The 18,357-nt window shown below is 46.8% G+C and overlaps 2 pseudogenes; both read right to left on the bottom strand.

Annotated features, from left to right (window-relative positions):
• Positions 1-3,568: 3,568 nt before the first annotated feature.
• LOC144128201 (uncharacterized) lies at positions 3,569-4,711 on the bottom strand (annotated as a pseudogene).
• Positions 4,712-11,654: 6,943 nt separating this feature from the next.
• LOC144128198 (lysosomal alpha-mannosidase-like) overlaps positions 11,655-18,357 on the bottom strand; it is a 91,748-nt pseudogene continuing 85,045 nt past the window's right edge.

The raw sequence follows: 18,357 nt of genomic DNA, 5'->3' as shown, positions 1-18,357 counted from the left end.
TCGTACCGCAATATTTCAGTTGCCAATTCTACTTCTGAAATTTTCAATTTTAATTTCAACAACGCCATCTCATCGGCGAAAGACAACATTGACCCTCCGCTGACGCGTGCTACCTCGGCCTTCGCAACCAGCTCCATCTGCCTCCCTCCTACTCGTCTGTTCCTGTCCTCCCCGCTCACACGACTGTCACAGTGCCCAGCGGAAGGACCTACAAGACACCAACCTGCCTCACTGTAGGAGATGGCTTGGCCTGCTGGTCCACGCCCGAGATGGTCGCTCAGCCCTGGGTCCTTTGTTGCCGTCTTGATGAGTCCCATGGCCGGTCCGCTTTCTGTCGGGAGATCCTGCCGACTGCGCCAGTCAGGCAGGTTCCTTCCTCCCTCCTCTATTTTGTTTTCCTCTCCTCCCGATTCAGCCAGACCACACCGAGCATTCCGATTACACAGTGCCTAATTTATTTACATCTATTCACAATTGCGGTGACACCACTCTCCCGTCGGGATGCGGCCTCTCATCTCGGCATCCACCACCCGTCTGTCCAGTCCTTCTTGGTCGTCCCTCCTCTCTTCCCGGTCCTCCTTTCCAGCATGCCCTCTCTCGTCCTTGCTTCTCCGCTGCTCCCTTCGGTCGACTCCCCGTAACTGCTGTTCGGGGGGGGTGGGGGGTGGGGGGGGTCTCTCGTCCGTCGCCGCTGAGCGGCAAGCATTTACACAGAAACACAAAGCGTCGGCTGTTTCTTGGGCGCACCGAATCGCCCGCGCTTACACGCACATAACCACGGCGGCCGTTTCTTCCGGCTATGTTCAGATGCGGTAAGGCTGCGTGCCCGACACCATTGTTGTCCTTATTTTATAATCTTATGTAATACTATGTAACTGCCATCTTCCTCCTATGCTGTCAGTTATTTAAAGGTGCCGGGACCTTTTTTCAAGCTGTTGCCACAGTTTTTAGTCCCGGCTCCTCCTTTGTAGGAAAGGAAACAAACTTTGACTTCAAATTCTATCTTGATGCTAGCTTCTCTGCTCTCCAACGACACCCATCTAATATCACCCTGTACCCCCTGATTTAGGGTATTGCCATGTGCTCCCAAAGCTAGCCTCCCCACGCCGCATTGTTTGATTTCTAACCTTGCTTGAACACCTGGTCTCATGCACAGGACTGCATTGCCGTAAGTCAGACTAGGAACCATCACCTCATTCCAGATCCCTCTTAACACTTCATACCTATTGTAATTCCACAGTGCCCTATTTTTCATGACAGCTGCATTCCTACTAACTTTAGTCATTGCGTATTTTTCATGCTCTGTCAGATACTCGGCAACATTATTTATCCGCATCCCATGATACTTGTACTTATCCACTACCTCTAGCGTGATCTCCTGTATTCTATGCTCGCCGCCCTCATCATTCAGTGTCATGACTACAGATTTTTCCTTACTAAACTTGAAACCTAATCTATCTCCCTCTGTACTGCAGATGTCTATCAGCTTCTGCAAATCTTCCTTGTTGTCAGCCATTAGCACTATATCATACGAGTACATTAGTCCCGGTAATGAATGCTTAATCCATTCGCCTTGTTGATTGAAACTTAGTCCGCTCCTCTTTAGCTTGGTCTCCAACCCTTGCAGGAACAACATGAACAACAAAGGAGACAGAGGACATCCTTGCCTAAGCCCCCGCTGTATCTCTACAGGCCCTGATGCATTTTTTTCTCATTTTATGAGCACTCTGTTACCTTTATATATATCTTTTAAAAGATTAATTACTCCATCTTCCACATCCAATGTGCCCAGCTGTCCCACAGATACTCTTGAATAACGTTGCCGTAGGCTTCCCTGATATCCAGAAGTGCTAGCCATAGGGGCCTGTGTTCCTTTTCAGCAGTCTCTATACACTGCGTCAATGAAAACAGATTGTCCTCCAACCTCCTTTGTTTCCGGAACCAATTTTGTAGCACCCCTAGCACCCCCTCGTTCTCCACCCAAGCCTGCAGTCTGCCCTTTTTAATCTGCATCACCACCCTGTAAACCACTGATGTCACTGTTTTAGGAGGGTAGCTTATGTCATCTTTCTCCCCATTTCCCTTATATATCATGTTCATTCTACTCAATCGCCATTCATCAGGGCCTTTGCCATCCACTATACTTTTATTCACTACCTGTATTAATGTTTTGTTGGATTTTGGTCCTAGCTTCTTTATTAGCATAATCGGAATACCATCTGGTCCTGTCAACGTACCACTAGGAAACTGCTTCTTTCCCACTCTCTCCAAGCGAAACAACTGTGGTGACTTGTCTATAATCCTTCGATAAATTATGTGCAACATTTCTTTGTTTTAATTTTTTCTGTCATCCTTGTTTCTATAAGTTCCATTGCTTCATCCCATTTTAGCCCAATACCCTGATCTGTAACTGTAAATCTTTGCTCTAGCCTAGTCTTACTACTCATGGAGTTGAGATGTTTCTGAAATTTCTGAGCTCCTTTTCTATCCTTTTTATTTACTTTTGAAATCCATTGGGCACCCTTTCTGCTAATTTTATAATTGACTAAATAGGATGCTTCCCTTCTGCACTTTATGAAGGTATCCCATTTTGTGTCTACTTCAGCTTCTGGTTCCCCCCTCTTGGAATGTCTAGGTTCCCTGGATGCTTCATGACGATTCTCTATGGCCTTCTCGACCTCCTCATCCCACCAAATCTTGGGCTTGCATGTTCTTTTCCCTTTTGGCACGACGCACACCTTAGCTAGCTCTAGCTCAAGTAATCGAGTTAATTTTGCATAAGTCCATTCTGTTTCATTATCCTCAAAAATTACTTTCTCAGTTTGTTTGGCTGCTGCTTCCAATGTCTTTTCTGAGTAAAAGATCCCATGTGATCCCATTCATCTGACCTTAGTCCTACATTGGTCTCTTCTGAAACTCAGCTTGGTACCTCTGTGGTCACTACCTAGACTTCTGGAGCCATATTCATCTATGCTCATTACCCCTAACCTATTATACATCCTTTGTGACATTAGTGCATAATCTATTGTCGAGTGCAGACTCCCTGCCTCCCATGTTATCAGCCCTTCACACTTCTCGGTACTGCTGCATAAAACTAAATCATGCCTGTCACGCATATCCAGCAGCATGCTTCCTGTCGAATCTGTGTACCCGCCCACATCTTCAGTGTGTGCATTCATGTCGCCTAGTATAGTTATCTCACTTTCTCCTCCTAGCTCATCATTATCGCTTACGATACATTCTACCGTTTTTTTGTTTTCCTCTTTGGCATTAGCTCCTGTCCACAGATATACAAAACCAAGGAGTGTTTGCTCCCCTGCCACTTTTCCTATTAGCCATAAATATTCCTTGCATTCCTGTTTGACCCTGTGCCACTTCATAATTTTATGAATAAATGCCCCAATTGGGTGGCTTCTCCATGTCCCTAAGATGTGTTTCTAGTAAGCGATATGCCATTCATTTGTCTTGTCTTAACTGTTCTTGTGTTTTCTCCCATTTCAGCCTATTCCTGCTGCCTTGCATGTTAATGTACCCTATTTCTGAATTAACTTTGCACTGTGTCTATTTCTTATCCCATGGGTCCATTATTTCCTTGATCTTGGCACCTTCCTTGGTTCGTCCTTGTCTGCACTGGATACCTCAGAGCTCTGGGTACCCCCAAAAAAGCTGTTGCCTGGCGACCTATCCTACCCCCTACCCTCTTGCCACCGGCACCACTGAGTGAATGCCATCCTGTGCAAAAGGGTGGGAGCTGGCCTTGTACATGTACCTGTTAGCGTCCATTACCCCGTATTCTAGTCATCGACTCATTAACCTAATTACACGGTTAGTCTCAACGACCCTGCTTTCCGTCCCGCTAGACTGCCTCTTGACCTCTGGGACTGTGCATATGGTCACATGTACACTCTCGGAGGCCTTTCTAAGCCTATGCATCCCCACTTCTGTCTTTCGAGGTTCTGGCTCCTCCCCTTCAGCACATTGTTGAGACCAGCATGGATAATGACAAAGTGTTCATTATCCATGTTGTCCCCTACCACCTCCTGGGCTTTGGCCACTGCATCTACAGTACACTTCTCTGACTGGGCCTCCACTTGCACCCGCCTGTCTGCCTTCACTGTTGTTAAAATGCCTTCCTCAACCCTTGCTACGTTCAATTCACTCACTACTAGTACCCTTCAGCGCTATAACCATTCGCTTCCTGCCTGCGACTTGCCCTCCGGATTGCGCTAGCTGTCTCTCCCGCCGCCATGCGCTACTGTCACCCTTCACCGTGCCCGTCGTTACCTTTCCATCTTCTCCACTAAAAGCCTGCTGCGCTGCCATGCTCTAGGGACGACGAGCCTCTGTGTTACTGCTGCGTTCTGCCGGAGGGACATATATTAGTGTGGGCAGAGAAAAAATAAAAAATAATGTTGCCCAGCCTGCACGGTCTTAAGGTGTACTACGCTGTCCTCGTCCATCACGTGACGCTGCCCCGAACTGGGGTGACCTGCCGGCCGCGACCTGAGCGCCTCCACCTGCTCTTCTAGCTGGGCCCGCTTTTCCCGCTCTTCTTTCAGCTCGCCCACAATTCGCTCCAACAGGTCGGCCTTAGCACCCTCCCTCTTAAGCGACTCGGTGACCTGACTTTCTAGCTTAACCCGTAGCTCTTGCTCCACCTTCAGGTCTCCTTTGAGTTCCTTAATTCTAGCTGCCCGTTCCCCTTCCATTCCAAATGGCCTCCTCAAATTGCTGACACAGCCTGCACGCGAAGCTAGCCCCTCTCTGCCTCGGCTACGCTCCCGAAAACCGTCTTGTCTAAATAGCACCAACGCTTGCACTCCTCGCACTGCACTAGCTCCCCGTCCACCCTGTCTTTCCTAACTTGCCACAGGTGCCAACGTAGTAATCGAAGTAGCCAAAAAAGCCGGACTGGCCTACTCTCCTTCCAAATCTGAGCTGCTCATCATCCCCCCCCCCCCCCCCCCCCATGGGCAGAGAAAGTCATCAAAACAAAATCGAACTCAGGATAGACAATCTTGGCATACCAATGGTCAAAGAAGTCAGGATCTTGGGAATGCGACTGCAAAGCAATAGGTAAAACTCTACCTTCATCAGAAATATGACTAACTACGTTGACCACACAGCCAGGCTCATCAAGAGAGTCACCAGCAAAAACAAAGGACTAAAGGAAAAGGAAACGTTCAGGCTAGCGCAAGCCTTTGTGCTAAGCCGCATATGCTACGCACTCCCATATCTCAGACTCACGCAAAAGGAAAGAAATAGAATAGACGCTCTAAAGAGCAGGGCATACGAAATGGCTTTGAGACTACCACCCAACACCCCATAGCTAGGCTCAAGGGTCTAAGCATAACAAATACGGCAGAAGAACTCATTGAGGCGCAGTTGACAGGGCAGATAATACGACTCTCCAAAACTGCAGCCGGTAGAAAAATTCCAGAAATTGCCAACGTAAAATGCAGGCAAAACTCACCTTGAATCATGGATCTCGATAGGGAAATAAGGGGATGTATCTTAAGATTCATAATACCACCCCTCCCAAAAAACATGCACCCCTCTCACATCAGCAGAAGGAAAGCTCGAGTGGCAAATATGCACAATAAACATCATGCCCCGCAGTACTAGCCAAAATTCACCCAGATACATACTATATACGTCTGTTTTTGTTTTTTGTTTTTCTTTGGTCGGCGCTCCTTCTTCTTCGTCAATATATACTATCCATGGATAAGACGACAAGTCAGTGCTGTATGTCGACGCTGCCGAGTACAGGCACAAAGAGTCATATGTTGTGGCTATAGCTGACCACAAAAGAGAACGCGTAGCAGCTGTGACCATGCCAGCAAAAAGTCTAGAAGAAGCAGAAGCAGCAGCACCATGTGCCTAAAAGTCTCACAAGAAAATAGCACAATAAGCGACTCAAAAACTGCTGTAAATGACTTCATAAAAGGCAGAGTCAAAAGAGCTACAACTGGGGCTAGTTGGAAATGCATCCTTGAAGGTATTGGTGAGCGCTACCAAAATATGGTAAGGGACGAACACACAGGACAAGCGCTTTCTAACAACTGTTTATTCTCTGAAGAAGCATGACTATATACACATATTAACGCCAAATCATACACAGAAGAGGGAAGAGCACACGGCGCTGACAAGAGCGATATGAAGGAAAAAATAGCGCTTGAAAGCGCTTGTCCTGTGTGTTCGTCCCTTTCCATATTTAGGTAGCGCTCACCAATACCTTCAAAGGCAGAGTACACCCCCCCGGCCGCAACACTAATTAGCAAATGCTGCCCAGAAACTCGAATCAAACTAATGTGGACCCCTGTACTCTCAGGCCTCCTAGGAAATGAAAAGGTCAACAACATAGCCTGAGAACTAGCTATCCGGGCAGGACCACGCGTGTTCCCAAACCACGGGGCCAGATCAGCGAGGGACCATCTACTCACCTTTGGTGAAATCACCACTTTCTATCAAAGGAGCAGAAGGGAATTTCCGCTCCCAGCCCCATGCTCACGCTAGAGCAAGCAACCACTCTCAGGCAGCTCCAAACACACACATTCCCATGCCCCGCAAAACTAGCCAAAATTCACCCAGATATATACTCTGCAGAATGCAAAAGCATATCTTTTGCCAGCAACATTGCTTTTCATAGCGGTTGGAAACGTGCAGCGGCGACACATTTGAAACGAAAGCTTGCGAAACACTTCGCAGCGCCATGCATGAGACCAGATGTTCAAGGAAGGTTAGAAATTAAACAACGTGGCGTAGGGAGGCTATAGCTTTGGGAGCACATGGCAATACACCAAATCAGGGGGTACAGGGTGATATGGGATGGGCGTCTTTCGAGAGCAGAGAGGCTAGCAGTAAGATAGCATTTGAGGAACGATTGAGAAAAATGGAGGAAAAGCAGTGGGCTAGGAAAGTTTTCAGATACCTGTATATAAAGAATGTTGACACGAAATGGAGAAAGCGAACTAGAAAATTGACAAGCAAATATCTGGACAGCAGTAAGGGGGCAAATAAGCAATTATCGGTTAATAAAAAGGTTAAAGAAACAGAGAGAGCTCTGTGGAAAATAGGGATGCTGACGAAATCGGCACTACCGGACCTTTAAAAAGGAAATTGCCAAAGAAAATATCTATGATAATTGCAGGGGAAGCTTTTTGTTGTTTGAGGCCAGGACTGGAGTTTTGCGGACTAAGACGTATAGAGTCAGGTACCACGAGATAGACACGTTGTGCATTGCGTGCGGAGAGCAGGAGGAAACGGCTGAACACTTGATACTTTTCTGTAAAAGGCTTCACCCTACAGTGGAAAGCAGCGGGGCTGATTTACCCAGGGTATTGGGGTTTAAGGACAGTGAAGGGAAAGTAGATTAAGCGGGTAGAAGTAACCAAGCGAAGGTTATCAGATTAGTGGCTAGAATCAAGACAAGAGTAAAATTTCATAAGTCATGGCTAGGGCGGCTTGAGCCACCGCCCAATTTAAAGGGTTTAGCCTTATCCATCCATCCATCCATTGAGCAGGAGCAGCGCGTCGTCATTACGCGTGGTGCGTGGCTACGAGGGGCTGATAGGACAGTCGGGCTGTTTGTTATGGCGTTATTCCATAAATATCCCATCTTTTAATGCATCACCGCTTGGCTGGCAATGAAGATGCACAAAACGAATGGATAATTATTTTTAACCTTTCAAAGTGAAATCAGTGGCTGTGTTTCACTGACTGCGCCCACGGGAGGCAAGGGATGGCGGCCGCTACCTCGAAAATTTGCCCGGCGCTTCTTTCTGTCCCTTGAGGAATTGAGTTTGTTCGCTCACAAGCACCTAAGCTGCTTAATCTTTGTGTTGCTGTGCGAAACCAATATATCGCTGTCTCTATGCCGCAATTTGTTCTTTTTATTTTGCCTTGAAGAGGAACAATGCACAAAAATTAACTCCCCCTTCGACGTACGCCACCCCGTAGGATAACCTGGGCAACCCTCCTTGGAATGGTAAAACAATAACCTACAACATTTGGCTGCAAGTTTGTTGTATTTGAAAAAAGGCAACTGCCAATCTTGGTTTTCCAGGGTTTTGTTTCGCTATTTTTTTCCCCAAGAAGGTCAGGTAGAATATCTTCCTTAGGATATATAGGAATATTCTATCCTATAGGAATAGAATAGCTCTTGAACGATGAGTCCGCAAGTGCCTTCAACTATTTCGCTGCACTCGTTGAGGTTCAGAACACAACACCGGATCCTTGGTATTTATTTTCCTATGCAATAATCTGGCTGTAGTTTTATTCGTGAAAATTTTATAATGCTATAAAATATCATGCGCTCAAGGCGTTCTTATAATGCTACTATGAAATTTTATAGCTACCCTTCCATAGTTGGACATTTCATGGCTGATGGAATGGGCGGATATGTAGCATCAGCTGCATGGGAGTACGACGTCAACTATTTTCAAAATGAAGGCTATTCATGCAATTCACCTGACAGGGCGTGATTTTCTACCCATGGTATCAGTGCTTATTCTTTGTTCAAGTTCGCTTAAGTTGGTTGCATCATTAATTATAATGGCTGACCCATAATCTTACTGGTTCTTCTAATACTTGCTTCTCAAAGCTTTGGTTTTCACTACCAATTAATTAATACAGACCTTATAATTGAGTTCCATGTCGCTTCTGCCTGGTATTACAAATGACTGTTTTTCAATTTCAGTTTAACGTTAATGTAACCACAAGCCAAATAAATGCAATTTGAAAATTATAAAATACTAATTTTTATGCAGTTAACAACACAACATACTTCTGCTTTTAATAAAGCATTCATTTCGGGCTTGGACGTACATTCTCAGGTGGGACATATTCACTAATAAAATAACACCTGTTATGTTCACATGATACATATATGCAGAAAACTGCCCCATTACCACTTTGTACTGATGCTCAAGCGATGGAAAGAGTGATTTAGAGGGACCATGGCGGATGCCTTAAAGGGGTTGGGACATCAAATTTTGAGGCTATAGTAAGCTTGTTATAGGCTTCGTCTGTATGTAAGGTCACCTATGGCGAAGTATTGGATGCAACAAGCGCTTAAAATATATTTTAATTTAGCTCCAAAGAGTCCCTAAGTGCTCGTTCTCTCAATCGATGCCCATCGCTAGCGCTATAGGAAGTAACATAGAGCCCTGGGAACGATATCAGTGAATAGCAGTGACATCACAACAGAGTAACGTGACATGCTATGGACGGCGACACGCGACATCAGCGAGGCGCTGCTTCGGCGACTCAGCGGTCGGTATGCTGATCGGCATATATGCCGTTGCTGACACACCAGCCAGCACCTTATATCGGCGGCCGAGCGAACCCTTCACGTCGATGAGACGATGACTCTCTTGTTTGCACCTTCTCCGTTATACGAATAAGCGAAACGAGCGACTACATTTCTTATGTTCACCCTTCGGCGCGGCTGTAGTACGAATATATATATAGGCCTAGCGAGTCCGCCGGGTTCGTATGTGCGATGTCAGCGATTGTGGAGAGCGAGTTCAAAAGTTTTAGCAGATAGGTATGGTCATCGAGCGTGGTTTTGACAACAGTGACCTTAAATCGAGGATTGTTTACATCTTAGGACGCAAATACATCAAGCGGGAAGCGCCGCTGCTAGGCGGTGTGACCCAGTCTGTCGGTCAATGCTGCAGGCGCCCACGGCGGGAGCTACATCGGCGTCGCTTGAGGGCAACAAATTAAGCCATTTTGTTTATCTCAAATGGGTGCCGAACATACCTCTAGATAAACCAATTTAAATTCAAGTACTGGACACATCGGAAAAAGCAAAAAAAAAAGCAGCTACAACGAGTTAGAAACGCCGGTTTTACGTGTTATCAACAACCTGGCTATGAAGCATTCCCTATGGGCTGGCACTCGCATTCTTCGTCGATTCTAGAAAAGTTATCGCACTGCACAAACAAGTATAAAGCCGCAGCCAGCGCAAAAGAGATGAGCTTGCTTAACATAAGTGAAACTCAGCTTGCAATTCCTGCCGAAATAACGCGCAATTGCTGCCTGTATGCAGATGCAGATATGTAAACAAAAGTAGCGCCGAGATGCAGTCGTCGTCATGGGCGCATTCCTGTAGGAGTTACGTATCCGTGCGGTAAATGCTGAATCCTGTACAATTGTCTGAAAGGATTCATTTAGCCAATACATAGACTGTCTGCTAAACAACCATCAGATATCGTGATCAGCAGCCACGGGACCCTGAGCAGTCTCGCAGCGCGGCTGCGCGGGCGGCGCGAAGTGAAGACAGAGACGGGTGTAGGTCAGTAGGAAAAGTGAGGCATCGTGTCACTGTAATATGACCAGGGTCAGCTACAGGCCACTGACAGACGTCCGCTGAGCATCGGCGTGGCAAAGCGAAATAGAACGCTGAAACCGCGTTGGCATACGCGGTATGGTGATTGAGATCGGCCGCAGCGAGCCGCTTGGTTTCAGGAGTCAGTGTCGTTACTCGCTCGCTTGGTTTTTTTTAGCATATCGCAGATTCGCAGTACCGACCAAGTTTGTTGCTTATGATTTCTAAGTGGTGCCGGTGGCAAGCAAGAAGGTAGAGGGTAGGATAGGCCGCCAGGCAACAGCTTTTTTTGGGGGGAACGCAGAGCTCTGAGGGAGCCAGTGCAGACAAGGACGAACCAAGGAAGGTGCCAAGATGAAGGAAATAATGGACCCATGGGATAATAAATAGACACAGTGCAAAGTTAATTCAGAAATAGGGTACATTAACATGCAAGGCAGCAGGAATAGGCTGAAATGGGAGAAAACACAAGAACAGTTAAGACAAGACAAATGAATGGCATATCGCTTACTAGAAACACATCTTAGGGACATGGAGAAGGCACCCAATTGGGGCATTCATTCATAAATTTATTATGTGGCACAGGGTCAAACAGGAATGCAAGGAATATTTATGGCTAATAGGAAAAGTGGCAGGGGAGCAAACACTCCTTGGCTTTGTATATCTGTGGACAGGAGCTAATGCCAAAGAGGAAAACAAAAAAATGGTAGAATGTATCGTAAGCGATAATGATGAGCTAGGAGGAGAAAGTGAGATAACTATACTAGGCAACATGAATGCACACACTGAAGATGTGGGCGGGTACACAGATTCGACAGGAAGCATGCTGCTGGATATGCGTGACAGGCATGAGTAAGTTGTATGCAACAGTAGCGAGAAGTGTTAAGGACTCATAACATGGGAAGCAGGGAGTCTGCACACGACGATAGATTATGCACTAATGTCACAGAAAATGTATAATAGATTAGGGGTAATGAGCATAGATGAACATGGTTCCAGAAGCCTAGGTAGTGAGCACAAGCATAACAAGTTGAGTTTCAGAAGAGAAACCCATGTAGGACTGAAGCGAGATGAACAATCAGAGGAGAATTTTTACTCAGAAAAGCAATTGGAAGCAGCAGCCAAACAAATTGAGAAAGTAATTTTTGAGGATAGTGAAACAGAATGGACTTATACCAAATTAACTCGATTTCTGGAGCTAGAGCTAGCTAAGGTGCGAGTAAAGCTAAAAGGGAAAAGACGCAAACCCAAGAGTTGGTGGGATGAGGAGGTCAAGAGGGTGATAGAGAAACGTCAGGAAGCGTCCAGAGAACACAGATATTCCAAGAAGAGGGGGAACCCGAGGTTGAAGTAGACAGAAAATGGGATACCTTCATAAAGTGTAGAAGGGAAGCATCCTATTTCTTTTAATTAATGAGAAAATTAGAAGAAAGGGTGCTCAATGGATGTGAAAAGTAAATAAAAAGGATAGAAAAGCAGCTCAAAAATTCTGGAAGCATCTAAATGCAATGAGTAATGAGACTAGGCTAGAACAAAGGTTTATTGTTACAGATCAGGGTATTCGACTAAAAGGGGATGAAGCGATAAAACACATAGGAACAAGGATGACAGAAAAATTTAAAGAAAGAAATGTTGCACATAATTTATCAAAGGAGGATAGACAGGTTACTGCAATAGCTTCACCTGAGCAAAGAGAGTGGGAAAGGGCAGAGAAGGTTCCTTGTGGCACATCAACAGGACCAGATGGTGTTCCAATTATGTTAATAAAGAAGCTAAACCAACGGCAAAAAATTTTAAAAATGTAAAAAAAAAACGAGTGGCAAGGCACACAATGAGTTCGAGGCGAGCCATTAAGAAGAAGCTGACTGGGGATCTAAAGAACAAATTTCAAGCTTCTAATTTACGCTTTGTTAAAAACTGCGGAAAGCGGGATGGGGCTCACCTTTAGGGATAGTGAAGCAGGCCTATTGAGCCTGTTGTCCTTGACGCCGGGATACAGGTGTTCCAGGCGTACGATTGCACGGCTGTTTCCAATGTGCTCCAGTGTCAGGAGGTGTAGGTTTGCTGGCAGCGGGTACTGCAGCCCGCTTGCCTGCGTCACAGTGTATGCGCAGGAAGTTAACGTTGGGGCACACAGTGTTCTAATACTCGCCAAAGTCATAAAGGAAAAAAAAAAAATCGTAAGAGAATTTTTTTTTTTTTCCTTTATGACTTTGGCGAGTGTTCGTTTAAAAGGATATGCTGAATTTCCCTCGCCAGACGGGTTTCCGTCGAACCCTCAACTAAGTGTTCTAATACCTTCAACTAATTTCGGCATGCTTCTCGGGATGATGGCTGGCTCATTCGAGCCTTTGTTATAGGGTAAAATGAAGTGAATCGCAGTCACTGGCTAAGTCTGATGAAATATCGACGTTTCGGAACCGCGTACGGATTTCTTGTTCGATGACCAAATTTGATGCAGTATCGATAGTTCTGAACCGCGCACGGGTTCTTTGTTCACTGAACAAGGAACCCGTAAGCAGTTCCAAACCGTCAATACTTCAACAAACTTGGCCAGTGACCGTGATTCACTTCACCTCATGCCTGATCAAATGAGCTATCGTCGAACTTAGGTTATGCTGTATAGGCTAACAGCGAGACTCACCAGCAGACCCCTTCAAACGGCTTTGCAAAGCACAGCTTTTGACTCGGAAGAAAATAAGAGCGGAAGCTGCGACCCCGCCATACCAGTGCGTACATGAAGCGTTTTTGAAGGCACCGTATATTTCCGCGCATGACCATGCGAAGCGGCAAATATGTAAGCGAATGGAAAGCATTTCGTACATGCTTGATGCTTGGTGCCACCATGTATGAGGAAACGGACAAATCGATGAGGGTAGTGCTGGTGTATCGAGGGTATCGAGAGCACTAGCAAAATACGCTAGCAGGAAAACAGTATCGACACTTCCAGCACCCCAAAACATTTAGTCTGTTCAGCATGTTGACAGTCCATATAAATTCATGGAAACAGCCAGGTGTTGCAGTCAATTGAGCAGTCCAAGGCGCCATTTCTCAGTAGTTATCAATTGAAAGATGCAGGATGCCGCAAAAGTGAACCTGTAAAATTACCATGTGCGCTACATCCTGGAGTGACATGAAGGTGACAGGTTGCGTATCGGCATTTCCTATAGTGCGGCAGAGACTCGTTTTCTAACAAAACTGAACGTGCAGGCTCGATGATAAATGCCGATTTGAGCAAGGTACGTCACTGGGCGGGTTGGGTGGCTTTTCTTATTGTTAAAAAGGTAGCGCTGGAGGACGACAGAGGAAGACAAGAAGTGGATGCAACTACGCAGTTGTGTCCACTTTTTAATTGTCCTTGTCCGTCGTATGCCAGCACTGCCTTTGTATAAATGACGACTCTTTTTCCTGCCTCCACTCAAGAATGAGCTGCGACGAAGCACTTTAGTTGGCTTAGGCTGAGCCCGAGGTGATCACTTCCGGATGGGCGAGTAATTGAGTGCACCCGTGGCACAGGGATGTCCAGCAGCTGTCGGTCGCGCGTGTGGAAGGTGAACTGGGGCCCGAGCACCATCCGGTTGGCCATGGTGCGCAGCATCCGGTCAGAGTCCGACGGAGCCCAAGAAAACGCGATGCGTGCCGCGGGCCACCAGGCTCCGCTTGTCCACGCCAATCTCGTTCAGGGGTTCCTCGACGCTGAACGAGTCGTCATACTGCAGCCGCCGGTGAAGCTGCGTCGAGGCAGTTTATTATTGCTACTGTCTGGTGCGATAAACGTGAGGAACAAGGAAATGGAAAAGGAAGCAGAACAGCCCCCCGAAGAGGCGCAACGCCCCGTCTGCTCCACAAGGGGAATGATGTAGAAGTAGAATGACAATAATAAGGCGGCACTCTGAACACGACAAAAACAGGAAAACAAGAAACTTAGGATAGACAAAAAAGACCCAAACATAAAAAATAAACTAAATTAAGGCACACAGAACAAACAAACGACGGGCACGGTACCGGCACAGAGAATAAATCGAAGCGCACAGGTTGGTGATTACCGAAGTTTGTCAGCAATTCGCAAAACAATAACAAAACACTACCGCGTTTCGCTATGCCACGTACAGTGTTGGCAGTATGCAAAATGGCCAAGACGTTGGTTAAAGACAAACACTGCCAACAGTACATCCACAACATGCTTTGCAGAAATCACAGATGCAAGGAAGCGATGAAGCGCCACTAAGTATTGAAACTGCATTCCTTTCGGCAACAGTGTGGCCTGGCGCAACTGTTCTTTTTCAACAGCGCTCATACTTCCGGGCAGCTGCGGTGCCGGTAGCGTAGTAAATAATTAAAAAAAATGATAACTATCACAGCCTTCTCTAATTGAAATGCTAATCGTAAAGAAACAGCTCGTGACAGACTGATGACGAACTGAAGTGCCAACTACGGACCGCGAATCTAAACATCAAAACAAACCGTTTACACCTATCCTTCACCTTTAGCGATTATGCATGCTGCCACTTTTAGATGTAATTCCGAATGCATTAGGTACGATTTCATGCTTAACTGAGGCTTATAAAGCATCTGATACGACCCTTACTTAACGTTGCAGCGCAAAGGTCGTTCGCGATTCCTATGGGTGAGTTGATTGTAAAAAGCACACAATAAAAGGGGCCAGTATTCAAGCTTATCAGGTTTAGCATGCCGACGTGTACCTCTCAGCGAAATATGAAGTTGCTTCTTCATAAGCAAATACTAAACATATAGTTCTTACGTCAAAAACTAGCCCACTCCAATTCATTCGAGCGAACAAGGTGGGAAGCTATACGCGAACATGTGCCACTCATTTAGTGGAGCTCGGAGGGCGCGGGAAGCACCAAGAAACACTATAAAATGCCATACGGTGGCGCGCTATAGCTCTGCCAGCGCTTCAGGCTAGTAGTCCAAAAACGTCAGTTCGTACTGCTGTTTACGCCTCTGTTCATAAGTGGCGCTTTCAAGAAACTCCTTTTATATATTGTCATGAGAGTGCTTCACCATTTCCAAGGATTTTTTTTTAGGTTCGAACTAACAGTGTCTGTAAGCTACTTTAAATTTCCTGTGTGAAGCTGTCTCCAACAAATGCCCCACAAATGGAGGATGCAGCATTCTTGCTGTTCACAGTGCTCAGCACAGACCACTTACCATTAATTCCAGTTCGCCCTCATGCAAGCTGCTTCCACCTTGTGATCTGTCGGGGAACGCTGTCAAGTGGAGGTTGTGCGACTCATTCTAAAAAAATGCGAATGAAGACTGGTGAGCTTCTTTTCAGCACTGCTGCGTAAGTTATATCTTGCATAGTGCATGAGATCACTGTTAATTCGCGAGAAGCCTTTACGAAGTTCGCAAGTTGAGAACACGGTCGCATTTTATTTTCACTCTATCAGGCGCCGCGACTCAGACATTGTGTTCACGTTTAAGCGATGAATGCATACATACACGCGACGGGACATGATGCGCTCCCTGCAGTGGCGATTATCAATGCTCTATAAAAAGCGAAGTTCTTCGCAGAGTGTCGTGTCCTTTCAAGGTGCGTTCGTGCAAATAATAATAAGTACGGAACAGCCCGTGTCGCAGCTGGGCTTTATGAAGGGGGGGGGTCATTGACGATCTCCAAACCAGCCATCAAAAAACACTCACAAATATTAAATTGTCTTCGCCCGGTTGTCTATCTTCTGCTCCTATCGATTGCCTTTTTTCGTGTTTGTCGCCATATTTCGCGGTAAGTGTACGCAAAATCGGGACTCGCTCATTAGGAAATTGTCAATAGCCGCTCATTGGCAGCTCTGGCCGCCGCGTGAACCCAGCAGCTGCACGCACCCTGAGATAAATCCAGGAGACCACAGGGTAGTAGTACGTAGTTGGCTCCACGATGGCCTTGGTCCAAGGCCGCTGAGCATTCCTCCTGCGCGAGGCCAATGGGACACTGTGAAGTAGCGCGGGGGTGCCGTGTATACATATGCGGCACAGTTTTCCGGCTCTACGCATCAACGTCCTGAAGTCGCGACCAGGGGGCGACTATCTGCTGTAGCGGAGCAGCGAGCAGTTAAAACGAAGCTGCCGCCAACAAGGATGCAAGGAGTACGCTCATAGGCTCAGGCCTAAAAACGTACAGATGCAAGAACGAAAAGACCAGTGGGAAATGCGTTGCTCGTTCAGTAAGCGAACAAAAGAGGTCAACAATCACACATGCGGGGATAAGCAGATTCCAGTGCGTTGCGAGGAAAAATCCAAAAGGACGTAGGCCTGCTAGTAGAAAACGGGGGTGTCAAAATCCTAGTCCCCCTTCTGTCCTCCCCTACGCAGTCTGGTTAGTCATGTAATTTAGAAGTATACATAGTTTTCATGTGACGTCACGCCAGCCACTTCCGCCGGATGTCCGCCATTGCCAGGCACAAAAGATGGCTGGGCTAGACTGGCTGGGCTCGCGGCGCCTGCGCGTTTGTTCGCTGCTCTGTTCTATGCAAGACCATAGCAAACTCCGACCGGCGTGAGTTTTGCCGCTCCTATTTCGACGAGCTTGTGGAGCCTACGCGGGCTCGGTATGAATGCAAGGTGGAAATGTGTGGCGGCGTGGACCCCTACACACTACGCGTTGGGACGGACCCCGCTCCCGATGCCGACTTGCTGCCAAGCACGACGCACGCTGGTACCATCAATTACTTAGTGTTATCAACTAGCTACGTGTTTCTTAAGCAGATGAAGGCATACAAGTCTCTTGAGGCCCATAATCACTTCACCAGTGGATGGGTAAATGTGTGACTGCCATGCGAGTGCCATCGAAGCATGTCGTCGTTCTGAACGAGGTGAGCTTCCTTAACGTCGAAGCATGTATGCGCGGTAGCGCACGTTTGTGTGTCCGTGTATTTAAAATATCGATTTGTACTCTAATATTTGAGGCTAACGTGCCGCCCGCAGCACGCATTAGACTGCAGTCGCATTTTTCAAATGGCAGGTACAAGTTCGTGTATGTAGGGTACGTGCGAGTGCAAAATGATTGCAATTGAAAAGAAATGGAGCTATCGGCATACGCTTACAGCCTCGGATTAAGTGCTTCAATTCACTGTAGCCTTAAATTATCGATGAAATTCGTAGTTGGGTGTTTGACGTGCTCATGCTGCAGCTGGGCGACTAGTCATGCCATGGAGTCACGCATGCCACTGACCTGAAATGTCCGAGAGAGAGTATGAACGCGCATGCTTCATCAGCTGGTAACATTACCAGGCAACTGGGTCGCGAGGCAGTGGAGTTCAGCATTTTTTTCCCCGAGGACACGCATCCCGATAACTTTTTCGGGCGATAGAATTTTTCTGCATTTTGTTCCAATCGAAATGCGGCTGCCGGGGCCGGAATCGTACTAGCAATCCTCAGACCAGTGACATCTTATGAAGGATGTAGATTGCTGTCAGCACCTAATTACTGGTAATTTTTTCTCAGGTCACCAATTCACAAAGCCTAAGGGAGGCACTACTGAAGGTGTGGGTTCTGGCTGAGCCTGATGGAGCCATCGTGACAGCGCACTGCGCTTGCATGGCCGGTGCAGGCGAAGCCTGCTCTCACATTGGTGCTACATTGTTCACTGTTGAGATGGCAGTACGTCTCAGAGACTCACGAGTGTGCACAGACAACACCGTCTCAGCAAACACATAGGCGACAGCGAGGCTCGTGTACCACAGTTCATTACCAGCTGCCGCGGTAAACATCTCCGACAGCGACCGTATGTAGGCTTATGTCAATCAATAAAGTTTACTTTTTCTTACCTGTGCTAAAGTGCCGACCGCATATGCGAACGTTGTCCAGGTTTTTCAAATCTTTCCAGTTGATCCGTGCGAGCCAAAGGCTTCGGCGCTCCTCCGAAAGGAGCTTCGTGCACTCGCACTGCCAGCTAATCAGTTTCGGTAAACAGTGAAGTCCAACACCCAGCTCGGTGTTTGTTTTCTGTGCAGAAGACTTGCTTTTGCTTGCGCAGCCGAACATGGCACACATCGACACGATGA

Source organism: Amblyomma americanum, chromosome 1, assembly GCF_052857255.1.
Source record: "Amblyomma americanum isolate KBUSLIRL-KWMA chromosome 1, ASM5285725v1, whole genome shotgun sequence".
NCBI lineage: Eukaryota > Metazoa > Arthropoda > Arachnida > Ixodida > Ixodidae > Amblyomma > Amblyomma americanum.
This window is presented reverse-complemented; position numbering and strand designations above follow the sequence as displayed.